At 43.5% G+C, this 19,346-nt stretch overlaps 1 pseudogene; it reads left to right on the top strand.

The window, feature by feature from the left end:
* The first annotated feature begins 5,514 nt into the window (after window positions 1-5,514).
* Window positions 5,515-18,953, top strand: LOC148538454 (uncharacterized; annotated as a pseudogene).
* The last annotated feature ends 393 nt before the right edge of the window (window positions 18,954-19,346 follow it).

The raw sequence follows: 19,346 nt of genomic DNA, 5'->3' as shown, positions 1-19,346 counted from the left end.
TGTCACGCCTTCTGGGACTATGTATGAATTGTGTGCAGTAACTCAAAGGCTAATCACTCACATTGGAGGCCATACTCTGACGGAGAATCTGCACCAAGCATAGGCCTGGTGCAAGTTTTGATGGTGATGGTGAGTCCGATGGTTGTGTCTGAAGATGCAGCAAGCAGTATTACAACATCCATAGACGCTTACAGACAGAAGCACATTGTATACCAGGGGAAAGGTTGATATTAGCATAAAGTCGCAGACGCAACTTCGGCAAAAGACGTTAATGCAGTCGCAGCGCCGTACGATGTAAAATCAGCCCCTTAATGCTATTTAACCCAATTCAGAAGCACATTAGTATTGTCATAGAGAGGGCTCCATTCAGGCTAATGGGCTGCCTTGGCAAAGCAGGGGAGAGTGGATCCAGTTTTCCTCTGTAGCTCTGCATTGATAGATCATTACTAATAATTATATTTTCCTAGATGGTGTATCAGCTAAAGCTGGCTACACACGTGACAGATTTTCCAAATCATGCTAAGGACTAGACAGTTTTCCAAGCTTAAAAACGATCCTGAGAACCAGTGCTGTAACTAAGGGTGTGCAAGCGATGAGCCGCACAGAGTGCAGAGCCATGTGGGCAGCACCAACACTCACCCACGGCTCCTGCATCTGGCTAGCAGTGTGCCTGGAACGGCACCCTGCAGCCAGAATCTCTCCAGCAGTTCCGTCAGTAGGACAACGTTCCGTCAGTAGGACACTTTAGACATGCACACCGCTGCCCTTAGAGGATACCTGGGGTGTTGAAGCCCCGCCCCTTCGACATGACATCAAACAGAGGGGCGTGGCCAGCACCTGTCACCGCAAGCTGTAGTTAGGGCTCTGCTGAGAACATCTGATATCAAGCATACACACTACACAATTACTGAGCCGAGAAGAGACATGCCATTGCTGATTTAAATACAAACGCCCACAAAGGTGACGTTTTAACATAAACAATCGGCAGGTATCAGAACCTGATTGTCAGAATTCCACACACACTACATTTTCACTACACTATAATTTACTGATGGTGTGACCATCGTCATGGGTTATGGCAATTCCTCAAAGTCACATGTTATGTCTGTATGCATTCTGTGTGCCCTGGGTAAAGTGTGCTCACAGTACTATGAGTAACAACCTGACCTAGAGCATGATGTGTATTATTATAGTGTCCTTAAAATATTTATTTTAGGAATGTCTGTTTTGCTATGAATTGGTAGTCCAAAACTGTGTCTGCATTGCATCAGCTACTCAGAACCAAGTGGCCAGGTGATACCGAGTCTTTGAAGACAAAATCTTAATGGAAATAGTGTTTGCTCTTCACCCTAGGGGCCCTTGTGCAAGCCCTACACACAGACAAACAGGCTGCTAGAGTCTAATTTTTTTCACCTTAGCTTATCAGCTTTCCTACAATAAAATACCTTTTAAGACCAGAGAGTTACAGTATGAGGCGTAGGTTCCTGTAGCCTCTCTAATTTACATACATACAGACCTCGGGAGAACAAAGGGCCAGTCCTTTTGAGCCTGGAGAGGGTAGGGGCTGCTGGAGGAGAGGGTAGTTGTGGAACTATAAGGATCAGTAACCTACACTACTAGGTGTTCACTCTACAAGGGAGTAGCTTCGTGCTAGGAGTGCTCCCCATCTTCTATCTGTTGTGGTCTCCCTCCACACAGATCACCTAAAACTTCAGAGTAAGATAATTTAGGGTTCTGACTTTTTTATCCATTTCTTTTATTTTAAATCAACTTGTGCATTTATATCTTTATGTCTTGTTTATTTACCTTTTTTTTCCTTGTAACTTGCCCTGGAGATATCTTCTCAATAAATCCTAACAATTTATCAGCGTACCTTTGTGCTCTATGAATTCACATGCCTGAAGAGGCCCATGCGACATCTGTGTATTATTTGTGGATTATTAAGTAGGACTTAAGTGTCTGGCGATCGCATGAGCGCTATTCTAATACTCTTCATGGTGCCAGCTCGAGCAAAACCCACGTCACAACCGCCCATCTGCATCAGGTTGGCGTATCTAAGCGCAGCATACGCGCACGCAGGGGGGGTTTCTGAGTACCTAGAAACCCCCCTAGCCGCCGCTCCATCGCCGAGCAGCTACACAACTTTTTTTTTTTTTATTAAAAGAAGGAGCAGCCGGATTTCAGGCAACTGCGCCTGCTCTTAGTCTGGCTGGAGCTGGGCTGGCTCAGCTGGCTGACTGTAGGGGGAGCTGCTGCGGCAGCGCGCAGCTCCTCCCCGGAAGTTTTGATGGGCCTTGCAAGAGAGCCAGGCTGCGCTGCACCGGGTGACTGTATTCCCAGCGCTTTCTCCTGGACCTTCAGCCGCAGGTGAACTTATGTGGGGAGTGCCCAGTGGAGGAGGGGCTGCCGGCAGGGGGTTACTGCCAGTGGGGGTGTACATTAACAACTGATACTGTACTTGTTTGCCTGCGCTTATGTTTTTGCGTGAAAGAGGTGTGTGTATGTCAGTGTGTCTGTGTTGGTGCGTGTGTCTGTGTGTAGTGTTTGTGAGTGCCTGTACAGGTGTCTGTGTTAGAGTGTGGTGTGTCAGTGTGTGTGTAATGCCAAACTGACTGTCCATCATCCAAGTGTATGTATTGTGTATATATATATATATATATATATATAAAATATTTATTGAGGCTAGATTCTTTTTTGGTATGGAAACCCCCCTTTCAAATTCCTGCGTTTGCCACTGTGCAGGCTTGGGCATGATGCTATGCAGATGGGTCCAACAAATGTTGTGCAGTACCACTGATTTCAGGAGCCATTGCCATTGGTTTTCTCGCGTCCATCGGCCACAGGTGCAATGTAATCTCACCGATAATTGGGCCGAACAGTCGGAAATTGGCTTTTTGGACAAATTAATGGATTATTGTATTATGTACCTGGCTTCATCAGATCAATATTGTAAGTGTTCTAATACTGTAGAAATACAGGCAGATCTTTGACCAGGCCTACCCTGACCTTGTATGCCAAATATAAAGGTAAAATAAAATATATGCTTAAAAAATAGCTTGGTCCCTGCCCATCCCATTCTCTCCGACATTGATGCAAATGTACCAATGACATGCAGGATATACAGTATGTATACCAAAGTTCCCAGCAAAAGTGCCATCTCCCCGTTTTATTCCAATATACTTCGAAATGAAATTCCTATAGGTCTGAAAAAAAATGTACATAAAATTTGTTATTATAGATTTAAAAAAAATAAAAGTTATTCCTAGTGCAACCAATTCATCTAAAAAAAAAATTGTTTTGATTAACGAAGGGGAAAAACTGGTCATTATGTAGATGTCACTGTACAGAAATGCAGTTGTTCAATCAGAAGCCAATTTATGGATTTTAGTGTCTAATTAGCCGAAAGATCAATCAAACAATGGAATTATTTTTTAATATACAATTTATTCATAGTTTAATGTTTAGATTATGCCTATTTAATATTGGACACTTAGCACATAGCTGATCTAAGTAGCTCTCTCTGAATCAGAATTGTACCTTGTTTTAAAATTCAGAGGACCATCCAAGAAGAAAATGCTAGGAGGCATTCTCAGACTTGATCATGTAGTGAGAGAGTGGATAGGAGCATTGTGGTATTATCAGCGTACAGGTAATTGAAGGCAAATCATCTTATAAGCTTTCTTAGTGCGAGGCAATATGGTGAGAATGGAAATACACAAAGAGCCGTGCTGTGAGGAACTGTTAGAGATTAACTGTAGAGAAGAATTGTTTGCATGAGCCAGGGAAGAGTGGACTGCAAATATGTTGTAAACTATCCTCACGGACCAGCTCCTTTATAATATCTTCTGGTAAAAACTGAGGAAGATGTCACTACAGAAAAAATGGACGACAGGAAAAATGTAAACAAAAAAGATGAAACATTTAAAAAACACATTAAAAAAAGTAGATGTTTTGTTGACATTTTGAAAAAATATAATAGGGTTGTTTTGGGGCAGAAAGAAGAAAGACACTATGGGAAAATAACTGTTTTTGCCATCAACAATAACAATTGATACGAAAGTCAATCAGAGCATCAAAAAGGATATTGAAGGAATAATTTCTCAATTTCCTTGTGTGTCTTATGACGTTTTAAACTCATGATAGGTCCAAGTCCTATTATTGCAGAAAAGTTTTATAAACATTGCTTAAAGCAAACTGTAGATGCTCTATGGGTATCATGTCTGCATTTCTTTTTTAATTGCCCTTTAATTGTCCTCTATTTTTTTTAATTGTCCTTTTGCTCTGACGGTCTTTTCCTTACTTTTATCTAACAAATGTTGATTTGACCACCAAAATATAATTTAAAAAATTAATAAATTTTTATATATGAAATAAATACTTCGTTGTTCTTGGTTTGACATCATTCTCCTTAGTAAAACAACAAAAAGCAGGATTCTACACAAAGGTTTACATAATAAAATCTACACTCGAAAAAAAAAATAATTTTATTTTATTTTGGTTTTGAAAATTGTTAATGATGTATAGGATGTACAGTCTGTCTGACACTACCTGGAATTCCTGGTACCCAGTGCATTTTCATTTACTGTGGAATCCTGAAAGTGGTTGCCAAACTGCAAATCGATGGCTTGGTTTGTCAATATGCTTTCTCTTTTGACTCCCCTTGTATGTGGGATTTCCTAACCTTAGATCTGCGTGCTAATTCTTTTTATAACATCCAGTTCTACCTATGTCCTCTGCTAGGACTGTTTACCCTGAAATGAATATATACTGCTACCCTGTCAACTAGGATTGTTTATTTTGCAATCACACTTGGACTGAGAGCATTCATTCTTTATAGGAAGATGGAATCCGGCAAAAAATTGGACTCTACACAGACATGGTGACAGGGAGTTATACTGTATTCAATAAAAATGTATAAATTTGAGTAGAAAGAAAACAGGTGTACCTTTATTCCTGAGCTTGATAGATATGAATCCTTTAACGCCTTTTTCTTGCTTTGGAAGGAGATGAAAACCGTCCACTTTGCATTTAAATGGAGCTGGGTTCTATGTAGTCAGGCGAGAGAAAGATACTGTACAATAAAAGTGCATATTGAGATTGATGTTCCAAAAATGTATTTATACAAATACAGGGATCATTCACAAAACAGAAACTATTTAGGGAGTGTGAATATTCTCTGCTTGGCCCATGGACCGTGTTTTTATATAGCTATGCTGTACCTTCATGTAAAGCTATCGTGTATATTTGTAATTCCAATAGAGAACATTACATTGCTGAGAGCTAGATATCCTGTACAAATTCTGCTCAGTGAACTTAATTTCTCTGTATAACAATTTATTAGAATGTATGACTTTATCTCCTGCTCTGCCATATACAGTGTCTCTGACCGTACTCAGTCCATGGTGAGGAGGATGCAGTATCCCTCTTTATGTTAATACTGGGAATGCATTCCTGTGGTCAGTAGAGAAGGCCATTGCAAGATGTAGGTAAATAATTACATATTTGTACTAGACTATGGGGGGATATGTGTGTAAGACTAGAAAGGAGGACTACCTTATCAAAGTTCACCAACCCAATTGCAGCTTCAGGCTTATACCAATGAATATCACCAAAGCATACATAACAATATTAGAACATAAAAGTAAAGTATGTAAGCGCAGCTGGTAAAGGACACTTAAATTAAAATCTAAAACACTGGGAGGTTTGTATATCGTGTCTCATTAACTAAGAACTAAATAGTCCTTTCCAGATATGGACAACTTTAAATTCTTTACAGGAGGATGTGTCTTTCTCTATAGATGGAGGCAGGGCCGGCTCTGGGGGTGTTTGACCAGTGCGGGCGAACAGGGGTGCCACCCATAGAGGGCGCACCCCTCCCTAACATCCCGATTTCAGCTGTTCCACCCGTGGGCCGAAGTGGACCAGGGTGGTGAATTCGGAAGGTTGGGGACCCCAGAGTCTTGGGGACTCCAGGAGTCTGAATGGATGCTGCGCGCTCAGTGACAGGTGAGGGCTGGGGGAAGCCCAGCTAGTGAGGCTCCCCCCCAGCCTGACATTATTTGGAGGCGTGCCTAGTGGGCACGCCTCCAAATGACGTCACACAGGGGGCGTGATCTATGGTAATTAGGTCACGTCCCATTTTTGGTCACGCGCAATATGAAGGCGCCCTTTGAAGGGCTGGCACAGGGTGCTCCGAACCCTGGAGCCGGTCCTGGATGGAGGTATTCCACAATAAGTCTATGCTGACTGGATATATACATGTATATGTGTATATATATATATATATATATATACATATATATATGTATGTAATCTCCAGATTGGACTACTGTAACCTGTCTTGCCTCCCAGACTCCCACCTCTCTCCACTCCAATCTGTCCTCAATGCTGCTGCTCTGCTCATCTTCCCCTCCAAATGTTCTACATCTGCCTACCTTCTCCTTCAAGCCCTATACTGGCTCCTCTGCCCCTTCAGAACCTTTCTTGCACACTCACTCACTCACAAAGCCTTCACCCAATCCTCTCCCATGTACATTTCTGACCTCATCTCCAGAGGCGTATTTATAATGGGTACGTGTGCGGTGCACACGGGCCCAAGCACCGCATACCCTGCACCCAATTTCATATACTTACCTTTCTGGCTGGCTGCAGTGCTGCAGAAATCATCGGGAAAATGGTCACCACGGCTATTTCCCCTTTGATTCGCGCATGCGCAGTAGAGATGTCTAATTTGTCTAATATTTCTTCCCCCACAATACTCACCACATACCAATCCCACCCACTGATTCCTATATATCAACCATGCAGGAAAAGAGTGCAAACATCACATCAATCACAAAGCACTAATCACAAGATAGTTTGCATATTTTCAAATTATTTACCCCATAATGCATCACGCTAGCAACTGATGCAATTTTTGCACTCCCCCCTGTGCAGCTGCCACATAAGAACCAACAAATAGTTTCCAGCAAGTATGAAAAAAAGAAAATGTACATTAAAAATAAATAAATACTTATCTTAATCTGCTCCCAGTGTAATTTTAGTATATTTAAATTCTCCCAATGTGTAAGAATGGGGTAAGACCATTATGGGCTGTGGCCCTCATTCAGACCCGGACGCAAGTGGCCGTTCGTACGGTCGGCGTACGTACAGAAATATGTTAATTCTAGCGCTCGCTCGTAATTTCGAACGCAGCTAAACTTCCTCCCCAAACTCTACCGACCCCTCCTCTAACTAACGAGCGTGCCAAATAGCGAGCGTACATCCCCAATGTGGCTTGCAGGGAACGCACGCACAAGTCCAACCTGGAAGTGGGCCTGTCAGATTCCGATTACCTGCTCCTTTATTCTGCCTACCTCCCTTAATCGTATCATGCCAATCAATATATCAATTATCTTAATTGCTCGTCAATTTTTTTTTTTTTTTTTAAATGCAATAAACTTTACTCTTGTCCGTGTTTGTGTTTACCCGCAGAATACGTACAGCTTAAACATTCGCTTTTATTTGTCAAAATACATGTTTGAGGCAATTATCCATTTGTTTTCTTTGTTTTTAACCACGCATATTTTACTGGGTTCATTTCTTTATTTAAATTAGCTTACGCATGTCACTGCATCAAGCCTATCATAACTCGCAATAGATTTGTGGCCCTGTCGAACACATGACTCATACACTAACCAATAGAATTTGTCCTGTTAATTACCCAAATACATTAGCCAATCAAATTTTTTTTCGGGTCTTTATTAAAATTGTTTTTTTTTAAACTACACCATTGCCATCGTGAGAGCCTCGGCATTCACCAGGCGCGAGCTGATGGTGTTAACCGAAGTGATGGACAGGCGGATCACCAGCCAGCCTCCCCCCATCACCACCGCCTGCGTTCCTTCGGCTCACGCCGCCAGATCGGCCAGCTGGAGCGCAGGTGGTCCGACCTGCAACGGCAGACGCCCCGCTTGCTGGCATGCTTTCGCATGCAGATAGCGGAAAGTAAGTTTTTTTGACTGTGGTTTTCATGTTTATCTTTGTGGCCCTAACTGCTTGTGCATGTTTTCATGTATGGCCTATTTATTCTTTGTACTCATATCTGCATGTGCATGTTTTCATGTATGGCCTATTTATTCTTTGTACTCATATCTGCATGGGCATGTTTTCATGTATGGCCTATTTATTCTTTATACTCATATCTGCATGTGCATGTTTTCATGTATGGCCTATTTATTCTTTGTACTCATATCTGCATGGGCATGTTTACACATTTTGGGCGTAAAAAATTAGCGTTTAACAAGGTGATGTTCTAAAATAACCACAATTTGTTTTCCATCATTTAGGGGCAGAGCGAAGACTATGGCGTCATCGCCGTCAAAGATGGCACTCTCGGCCCCTCTCCCCAACCCCCAGCCAAACATCCTCACCCCAAAATACCCTAAATTCCCCCTCCTCCCCAGCCTGCACAGACCCTGTGGCACATCCGTCTGGGCTCCTTCCCCTCCATCCCATTTCCCCTCCCCTCCAACCACCCCTCTCGTAACTACCCCCTCCCCTGAATCCGAAATCACCCCTCCCACCTCGTTGGGGAATGTTGCCACCTCCGAGGAGGACGAGGGAGTTGGTTCTGGGCCAGGCGTAATTTTGAACGGTATGTTTCCCTTTTATCCTTTTTTGTGTTTTAAAATGTTTGGATCTAATCCTGTGTCTGTGCCTTTTACTTTTTTTGGTTTGTCAGAAGTTTGGGTAGATCTCTGTTTGTCTTTACCTTTGACTGCTGATTTCCCCATACACATATCCCACATGTCAACATTTTTTTGTTTTTTGTGCAATTTTTTGGGTGTCCATTTTTGTGTCCTTTGGTTTTTTGGGTTACAATATTGTCATTTTTGGATACCTTTGTTTGGCTTGTTTTTTCAGTGGGTTTCATTAATTATGTATTAAGCCCCCACACTTTTCTAACCCACAGAGGACCAGAGGCGTTTGGCGTCCAAGTGATGCGGGGCCACGTGATCGGCCTGCTGGTGGTTCTTGACCATATGTCTGGGATCCTGCATCCATAATTTTTTATTTTCATTTAAAAATATTTTTCGTAATAAAAAATTTAAACTTAGCGTTCTGTCTCATTCCTTGTCTCCAAATCTTAGATTGTTTACACTGACATAAGTAGACTCTTCCAGCAAGTATTTGCAATTAATGTCACTAAGATTGTGTGTTGTAGATTTTTAGGAAACAGGCACATGAAACAGCTAACAGTAACAATCTGCTTGGACTTTTTTGGTGTGTTACAATTTTTATATTACTACATTTTACATGTTCCAATTTGGGGGGCAACCTGCTTAGCCCGAGATTACAAAGCCTACTGATTGTACATAATACCTTTTGGTGTTGGTTTTGACATATTTAAATTTAGATCAAATTGCGACATTACAGGATTAACCCTTAAGCAATTTTAACGTGGGTGAACCTGGTTACACTTGCTTGCAATGGTCAATAAAATTTGCAAAATTACACTCTCAAAAAATTTATTCAAAACATAACTAATAAACCAAAGTGTTGGCTCACAAACAATACACACAGTGATAAAAAAAAATACAACCCATGAAACACCATATGAAAAAAGTAAAGAAAAATCAAGAACTGGTTGACGAATGAGCATGGCAACATGATTCCACAAATGTTGCATTTCAATATTGGTTCCAGAATATATATCCAATGTGTCCCCATGAAGGTTTGTTTTGGGTAGCAGGAAGTAGTCATCGTTTGAGTCCCAAAGATTATGAAATCAAACAGAAGATGAGAAACAAAAAACAAATTAATTAGATGGTCTCCAAAAATCCTTACCACATTGTGTCAAAGAACTTATTTTGTGCCAATAATTACCTAAAATATCTGGCCACCACATCATCGCGTATGGCCCCCCCACATACTGACCTCCGACCAACCTCGGGGGGGCCATCCTCAGGCAAGGCATCCTCTGGCTGCATTGGGACACCACTCCTTATGGCGATGTTGTGAAATATCCCACACAGGACCACAATTTTCGAAACCATATCCGGCAAATACATGAGCTCGCCACCAGAGCGGTGGAGGCATCTGAATCGGCCTTTTAAAAGGCCGATACAGCGCTCCACCACTTGCCTGGTGGCTGTAAGTGCGGAATTAAAATTACTTTGTGGCCCTGGTGTGGGAGCCAAATAAGGAGTGAGCAGCCAGGGCGTGCAAGGGTAGCCACTGTCTCCTGTGAAAAAGAAGTGACAACATCAGGATCACTGTGTATCAAGCTTAACATTGTTATGTACTAAAGGTCTCCACTTACCCAGAAGCCATGCATCACCAGCTTGTAGGTTGTTTAATTTGTGCCATATCCCTGATTGCCGGATGACGAATGAGTCATGTGCACTTCCGGGTAATTTTGCATTCAGGGACAGGATCTGGAGGGAGGCATCACATACCACCATTACATTCAGGAAGTGATAGTGTTTCCGGTTGTGAAATATGGCCTCCAGCCGTGCTGGAGGCTGAAGTGGTATGTGAGTACCATCCACAACCCCTATGATGTGTGGGAAGCTAGCTATTTGTAAAAATTTGCCTTGGCCACACTAAGGGCACCCACATCCAAAGGCATTTGAATAAAATCATGGAGGTGCTTGAAAAGGGCCTCCATCACTGCCCTCAGGATCCGGGAAAAGGAGGATTGGGAGATTCCCGCCACTATTCCCACCGTTGTTTGAAACGATCCTGAGGCACAGAAATGTAACACCGCCATAAATTGCGTAAGTGGTGGTATTGCTGTAGGACTGACAATTTGCCGCTCAAGATCACTCTCTATTAATGAGAGAGTGTCTATGATGATTTGGGGCGGAAGACGGTAGCGTCTTAACACCTCATCATCGGGCATTTCAAAAAGGGTGACACGTGTTTGATATATCTGGGGCCTTGCACGCCTACGATGCCTACGCCTGGGACGAGATTGAGGTTGGTCGGCTTCCGGGAGCATGGCCAGAACAATCCGACCAAGATCAACCTGAAATGGCAAGAATTGAATGTAAGGTTTTTTTGGCCAAAAATAATTGAAAAATTACTTAGCTTGACGATACAATCCAATGATGCTTACATGCCGGGGTATTGTCATGATTTTCCCAACCTATAAATAATAACAAACAAACAATGCAACAATTTAGGGTGGCCATTTAGGAATCTAAATTGGGTGCAAGACAAAACATAAAAGGGGAGAAACACACATTTGGGCAAAGAGCAAAACGACAGTGCGCAGACTACCACAATTTGGGCCCAAAATTAAAAAAAATTTGCTAAAGGGAAATCACAACCAATTTCAAGTAAAAAAATAAGCAGATAAAAAAGCGCTAATTAGTTTGCAAATACAAGACAAAAACTAAGCAGATAAAAAAGCGCTAATTAGTTTGCAAATACAAGACAAAAACTAAGCAGATAAAAATGCACGAATTAGTTCGCAAATACAAGACAAAAACTAAGCAGATAAAAATGCGCTAATTAGTTCGCAAATACAAGACAAAAACTAAGCAGATAAAAAAGCGCTAATTAGTTTGCAAATACAAGACAAAAAATAAGCAGATAAAAAAGCGCTAATTAGTTCGCAAATACAAGACAAAAAATAAGCAGATAAAAATGCGCTAATTAGTTCGCAAATACAAGACAAAAAATAAGCAGATAAAAATGCACTAATTAGTTCGCAAATACAAGACAAAAACTAAGCAGATAAAAATGCGCTAATTAGTTCGCAAATACAAGACAAAAACTAAGCAGATAAAAAAGCGCTAATTAGTTCATACATTTCGGAATCACAAAACCAAAGGTTAAAAGTGTAAGGTCAAACAAAGTTGCGTTAAAAAAAACATGAACATTTAATAAACAAGTGAAAAAAAAAACTTACCAATAGAGGATATATGTCACTGGATAAAAAGGTCGTTGGGGCAGAGCCCAAAGAAACCTAACAAAGGAGATTTTGTAAAAAATTAACGACCCAAATTTTACAAAAAGAAGTAGACACAAAGTGAACAAAAGTAAGACGGCCAAAAACTTACCAAAAAATAACACGACAAATAAAACAACCACACCAAAAAAAGTGAACATAAATAAAAACTCCAAAAAGACAAACCAAAAACAACTCCAAACAACGCCAAATACAAATCCCGCCAACAATCCACTCCGACCAACGTAACCTCCAACAACCAACACCCGCCACTTCGACTCGAGACGCCCCAAGCCATAAATAGTGTTTATTTTCCCGCACAAATTAAGGAGGGATCATAGGAATGCACAATCAATGATGTGGACGAAAAATAAGAACGCATGTATAAATACGTCACGACCCAAAAAAAACGTTCTGGTGTATTTCTTGTTTGGAGGTAAGAAATGGCTACAGACCAGGGAAACAATGGCCAAGAGTCTGCCGGTAAGTATTTCATGCATTTCCAAACAAGGATTATTTTGAAACATAATCTAGTGAAAGTTTGCAAGCTTAAATTTCTCAACGTTTAAACAAATAGGTGAGGAGGATGACATGGAAGAGGCTGCTGGGCCCAGTATTCCGGCCAAAGCAGGGAAAAAGAAAAGGCAGCCACAATTCACAAGAAAGGAGATGGAGGTTTTGGTTCAGAAGTGTGTGGACATCCTGCCACAGGCAGACAGGAATATGTGTGCAAGCCAGAAGTGGAGAATGTGGGAGGAGGTAGCCAGTGCTGTCAATAGGGTGGGTGATTATGTCCGTCTAGCCCGGGATGTCAAACGGCGGTAAATAAAAACTTGACCCCCCTAAAACCAAACCAAAAAAAACCCCCGGAATAATGGTTACTTTTTCACCCACAGATGGCAAGACTTCAAATATCACCTGAAACAAAAAAACAAAAAATGGCGGACAGGGCTAGGCATGCAAGGGGGACAGGTGGGGGTCCCACCCCTGTGTCATTGGAGTTGAATGATTTAGAAGAGCTGGCACAGGGGTGTGTGCAGGCTGTGGAGGTGTTTGGCGTGTCCAACATGGATACGGACATGCCAGACTTTGCGGCTCCTCATGTTGTCCCAGGTAAATATTGTGATGTAACCAACTCTGAAATGTTCTTGTGCCAATATGTAGATTCTAATGTGCCTCTTTTCTCATTTTTCAAACAGAGACACAGGCGGATGAGTCTGCTCCAGAGGGGAGCCTTGGCCGCAGAATTTCTGCTGGCTCTGCAGGGGAGGAACCAGTACATCCGGCTGAGGACCCTGCAGAAGCCAGTCCAGGGCAATCCCCCTCGCAGGCAGTGGCACTCCTCACAGAACTCAATTTTAAATCGGATTTCCATACGGAGATTCTGCAGAGGATGGACGCCAGTCTGGTACGGGTGGCTGAGGCCCTGGAGCAAAATGCTGCGGCCAACGTGACCATTGGTCAGGCCCTGGCGGAAAATACCAGGGCCAACATCCTCATCGCCAATGCCCTGGAGCAGCTCGTTCACCAGCACATGGTGGAGCCGACCTCCCTTCCTGCCAGAACATCAGGATCCTCCACCTCTGGCACAACATCAGCCAATCCTCCAAATGTGCCTAGCCCTGTGCCTAGTCCAGAGGCCACAACATCTGCCTCTGGACAGGCCAGCCCGATGACATCCCGGACCCGGTCTGGCGCCCACCCTCCCCCAGCCAAACGGGGGAAAAAACGTTGACAGCACTGGCTACTTTTCCCACACTCCTTCTGTGCTTGCCCCATATTCCTTTCTGGCCAAAACTTCCCTCTCCTTTCTTGTGATTTGTTTTTAATTTTTTGTTTTAAGTTTCCTTACCTTTTATGTTTGCACAAATTATAATTTTTATTGGAATAACACTGGAAAAAAAGTTTGGGACAAAAATGGGCCAGAAAATGTTTTTAGTTTCCAATAAATTTTGAAAAAATGTTCGACATTGTATTCTGACATTATTTTAGAAATGGTTTACAGTTAATCCTGGCCCAAAAGGCAAAAACGACCTCCCTAAAAATTAAAACGAAAAAAAAAAAAAAAGGGCTCTTTAAGGAACACTTTAAAATTTACATAAGGATGCAAATTCTCCAGACAAAAGCAAAATGGAAAAATACACACAAACATGATGACATTATTGTTACAATAGCACAAAAACCAAATACAAACCAAAAAAAATATACCTACAAATGTACGCTAATTAATTGTGTAATCCTGAAATTAGCAGCTATGATTTCCACCTGCGTACGGTTTTGTGCTAACCAAAAAAACTGTTTTCAAAACACATTACAAGCTGGTTTTCAATTCAAAACTGATTGATTTTCTGACAAGCCGTGATTAATCGATGAAATATCGTGGAGGGCCGGGACGGAGGAGAAGGCCATCGCCAATGTGGTTGAGTAATCCAGACCCCAAGCTGTGCGAGCAGTTTGAACGGAAAGAGGATCATCCAGTGACGTATGACTTGATACGAACACATTTGACGTTCGCATCAGATAATGTATGTATGCCCAAAAAACGCCTCGCCACGCCTGCGTTTTTCCATCTCCACCCCCGTCAACGCCCAAAAACGCCCTGTTCTGTCAATCACATTTGACATGTCACTTCCTGTACGCAATTTGACGAACGAGACAAAAAAAGCTTGCAATATGCCGCACGCACATGCGCAGTGTTACACCGACGCATGCGCAGTTTCTCAACATCGGAACGCAACGAGCGTACTGCTGTTAACGAGCGGCTCTGAATGAGGGCCTGTTTTCTCTAAGTCGACCATTTCAAGAATGTGGTGACTGTGAGTGTTGCGGTAGAGTGCAAAAATGGCAATAGTCTTAAAAAGCATATTGCATTATAGGAAATATAATTTGCATATATGTAAATAATTTTACCCACAATGCATCTTGTTTGTTATTGATGCAATGTTTGCACTCTTTTCCGGTGTTGTTGATACAAAGTAATTAACAAATAGTGATTTGCATATAGTAAACATTATAAATGAAAAAAATATTAGAAAAAAAAATTGTCTTCCTATTTCTACAGGTGTGTGATTTAAACTACCACCAGTGTAATGTTAATGTTTTTATATTCCCCCACTGTGGGGGCTAGGGCAAGATCCTTGTGAGCTACTAAACTAGATGTGACATCTAAACTGCTCAAATAAATGGTAACCGAAGCATCTTTGCAGGATGCTGTGGGCTCCAGGGGCAGAACTATGGGAGACAATGGAGGCACCTGCTGCCGGGTTCCAGCTCTAAAAGGGCAGCTTCTCCATTGTCCACAACATATTCACCCCACTTAGGGCTGTAACTATGTACCCGGAGTGTACGGTGACGGCCGTCCAATACATGGCACCCCTTCCCGGCACCTGAGAAGCCACATACACTAGTGGAGAGCTTCATGTCAGATCATCAGCTGATGCCTAAGTCCGTTTAACTCCTGTCTGCATGCAAATTGCTACATTACAGTGTCAGCGGCTGTGACGGGGTAGGGGGGGCTTGGGTCTGGACACCAAATTATACCATGCCTCCGGGCATCTGGGATGAATTTATGCCACTGTTGGGCTCCATGGAGGCTGGCTCCATGAATTACACGTGGAGCTGCCCTGATGGCTCTGTGCATTCTCGCATTCACTTTGTGTTTACCTCTAGAGGAGTGAAGCAGAATAGACATGCCATGGTTCCCTGCTTCTTCTCTGACCACAGGGCCATTCTCTTTCAAGGAGTCCTGGGCAATTGTTTTCTTCCTGGCCCAGGCTCCTGGAAGTTGAATTGTGCACTGCTGGAAAGGGTGGAGGTGCTGGCTGAGCTAAAGGATGCCTACATCACATGGAAATATTAGAAATGTTATTTTGACTGTATGATTGACTGGTGGGAATATGTTAGGGTTAACATTCGCAATTTCTTTCAGGTCAAAGGTAGATAACAGGCGTACAACTGGAAGAAGAACTTCAGGGGACTGCAAAGACAAATGCAGTCCCTGCAGGACCTCCAAAGGTGCGGCTGGGACATGAGAGATCTGGAGGAGACCAAAAAGGGCCTGGAAAGGCTCTTTGAGGAGGAATCCAGATGCATCATCTTCCGTTCCAAGGTGGAGAATCTTGAGAAGGGTGAGAAATGTAACTCTTTCTTTGTCAGGAAACTCCACTCTGACCACACGCCCCTGACTGAGCTGCGAGATGAGACCGGTACTCCCAGACAGGGGAAGGAGGGCATCATGAGAGTCATCACAGACTACTATGGTAACATCTACTCCCCAAAGACAACAGACAGTGATGTGACTGATGAGTTCCTGTCAGGTATCACTAACACTACTGATCCTGCAGGTAAAGCAGCCATGGATGCTCCCTTGGCATTGGAGGAGTTGCACTCTGCTGCTAGATCCTTTAGGCAGGGCAGGACCCCAGCAGAGCTCTATGTAGCGCAGTGGGACCTCATTGGCACAGACTTGCTCGAGCTGTACAAGGAGATGGTGCAGGGGCGTTTCTAGAGAGGAGTGGGCCCGTGTGCAGTCTCCGACACGGGCCTCCTCCTCTCTGCCCGGCTGCCGGCAGTGCACTGAGCTGTGCGTGGCCAGTGCCGGAGTTATAGACTCTGGGCAGATGTGAGCTGAAAAATTGGAGGCCCTTCTCTCTCCTGAATGTGGACTACAAGATTCTCACCAAGGTACTAGCCAACTGGCTGAAGGCTGTCATCGGACAGGTAATTCACCTGGATCAGGCCTGAGGTATTCCCGGCCGCAGGATTGCAGATAGCCTTGCCCTCCTCAGAGACATGATCCATTACATCAAGGATCAGAATGTGCATGCGGCTCTGGTCAGCCTTGACCAGGAGAAGGCCTTTGACCATATCTCACATGAGTTGATGGGTAGGGTTGGGCTTGATGAAATGTTTTGTACCTATGTTAACCTGATGTACCTTGATATTCACAGCTCGGTGTTGGTGAACGGTTGGAAGACTGCCCCCTTTCCTTTTCTATCTGGGGTCAGACAAGGCTGCCCTCTTTCACCTCTTCTTTTTGTTTGTGTTATAGAGCTCCTGGCTGTATGCATCAGACAGAAACCAGAGATCAGAGGGATCATCGCACCGGGTCCTGATCGTCGAGAGGCCAAGTGTTCGCTGTACATGGACGACGTCACTGTCTTCTGCGCAGACCAGAGTTTGGTGACAGCACTCGTCCAGAGCCGTGAGAACTTTGGCTGAGCTTCAGGGGCAAAGGTTAACTGCGGGAAGTCAGAGGCTATGCTGTTCGGGCAGTGGCACCTGTTACCCTCCACTCCATTCCCCTTTGCTGTCAAGCCAGACTTCATCAAAATTTTGGGAGTCTGGTTTGGTGAGTGTGTTGCCCTAAAGTGCTGGGATGAGAGACTGGCAACTGTAAGGCAAAAAATTGGACTAGGGAGCCTCAGAGATCTTACCATAGAAGGGAAAGCACTTGTATTGCGAAACGAGATCCTTCCCATTCTGCAAAACACAGCGCAGGCCTGGCCATCCCTGGTCATGGCCTGCAAGGACACCACAAGTGTTTCACTTCATCTGAGGCTCCAAGATGGACAGAGTTAAGTGGTCAGTTATGTACATGGAGCCCCTCAAAGTTGGAAAGGGAATTCCTCATATCCCCACCATTCTGCAAACCTTCTTTGTGTGTAACTGCATCTGCAGGACTTTGTTGAGAACTTTAATGACTCTGCAGGAAACTCCATGTCTCGCTTCTTCCTCCTACCCCTTTGGAGGGTCCTAGGCTGGGACAAGTGAGACAGCTCCATCCCTTACAAATGGAACACTCCCTGGTTCTACCTGGATGGGTCCAAGTTTGTGAGGGAGCACCAACTGGAGGGAGTTAAATCTGACTTGTGGAAACCTAAGCCTATCCACAAGCTCATCAGAGCAAGGATCATAATGGAACCTATTCCAGGGCTCCCTTCAGCAACTGCCAAGCAAGTTTGGGAAAATGTGGCCTCCAAAAGGCTCACAAATAGACACAAAGACATGTCATGGATGGCCATCCAAGGGGGTCTTCCCCCCAGGTCATTTATGCACTCCTGAAACCTGTGCAGGTACAGACATTGCCCCTAGTGCATCATACATGATGAAACATCTATACACTTGTTTTGGGACAGTTGTTGTTAGATTCCCTGGAACAATGAACTTACAGACTGTGGACCTCATTCAGAGTCGGTCGTTGTGGCCGCACGGTCGTACGCCACCGATGTTCGCTAAACTGCGCATGCGTAAACTTCACAATGCGCGTGCGCAAACTAGCTGCTACGAAGAGAAATTTCTCTCTCCTTGAACACAGCCATTTCGGTAGTTTGAGTGACAGAATGAGGCGTTTGTGGGTGGTAACAGGGGAAGGTGCTTGAAAACGGGGGAGTGGAGATCCGAACGCAGGAGTGCCTAATTATGCGAACGGCGTTTTATGGGAGTGCATAATTAACAAAGTAGTGTCATGGCACACGTGACATGGGTGGTTTGTACACTGACCTGATCGTAGTGCTTAAGAGAGGGTATGGTCAACCTTAAGCTCTACGACCAGTTCCGATGGTTACCGATGGTCTCGATTAATCCTTATATGGCCAGAGATGACGTGTAATGCGTACGAGAAGGGGGCGTATTTTTTGTCTTACGGCCGCATCCTCCTCTTGGTCGGCCAGCTAACGATCCGATCTTAAGGACGCAACTTGCGAGTGCATCATTTGCATATCCGTCCCCTTTTCCCTTACGACCGTGCGGCCGCAACGACCGACTCTGAATGAGATCCAGTGTGCCAAGGAACAGCCTTTCGTACCACTCGGTACTTTATGGACTATTTCCTTGCACCCACACTTATGGGGAAATCCAGGAGGCATGGCGCCATGTTAAGGACGCTTTGTGGCTTGCCAGAAACTGCCTCATTCTAAGGAGGGAGAGGATGTCTATCCAGGACTGTCGCAGCTTGATTCAGAACCTGCTAAGAGACTATTCCATCATGGACAGTCCTGAGGAAGAAGAGGATTAAACCCCCCTTCATCTGCCCCTCTCCCCATGTGTGACTGTCCAACAAGGACTAGGACTGTGGCCCCTTGCCCCCTTTTTCACATTGCCTGATATTTTGTTGATGTGTGTTTCTACTTATTACCCCAACCTTATGTGTCTGTGTTTCAATAAAGTTTCGGGCCTGTGATCCCCTCCATCACCATTTTGTTTAACCACTTAACTGACAAATTTTTTTTTTATTGAATTAGGTCAAGAAGATCTTTTTAAATATTTTCCAGCATGATTTTATAAAAAAAATAAAAAAATTAAACACAGTATACCATAAAAATATCAATTTTTATGGTACACTGTTGTGATGGCCATTGGCAACTGTACCATCGGTGGCCAATTAGTTCAACCATCGATAGAAACTATA

The sequence above is a fragment of the Taudactylus pleione genome, unplaced genomic scaffold, assembly GCF_031769625.1.
Source record: "Taudactylus pleione unplaced genomic scaffold, aTauple2 ptg000040l, whole genome shotgun sequence".
In the NCBI taxonomy this organism is placed as follows: domain Eukaryota; kingdom Metazoa; phylum Chordata; class Amphibia; order Anura; family Myobatrachidae; genus Taudactylus; species Taudactylus pleione.
Note: the sequence above shows the minus strand (reverse complement) of the source record. Positions and strands in the feature narration are given on the sequence as shown.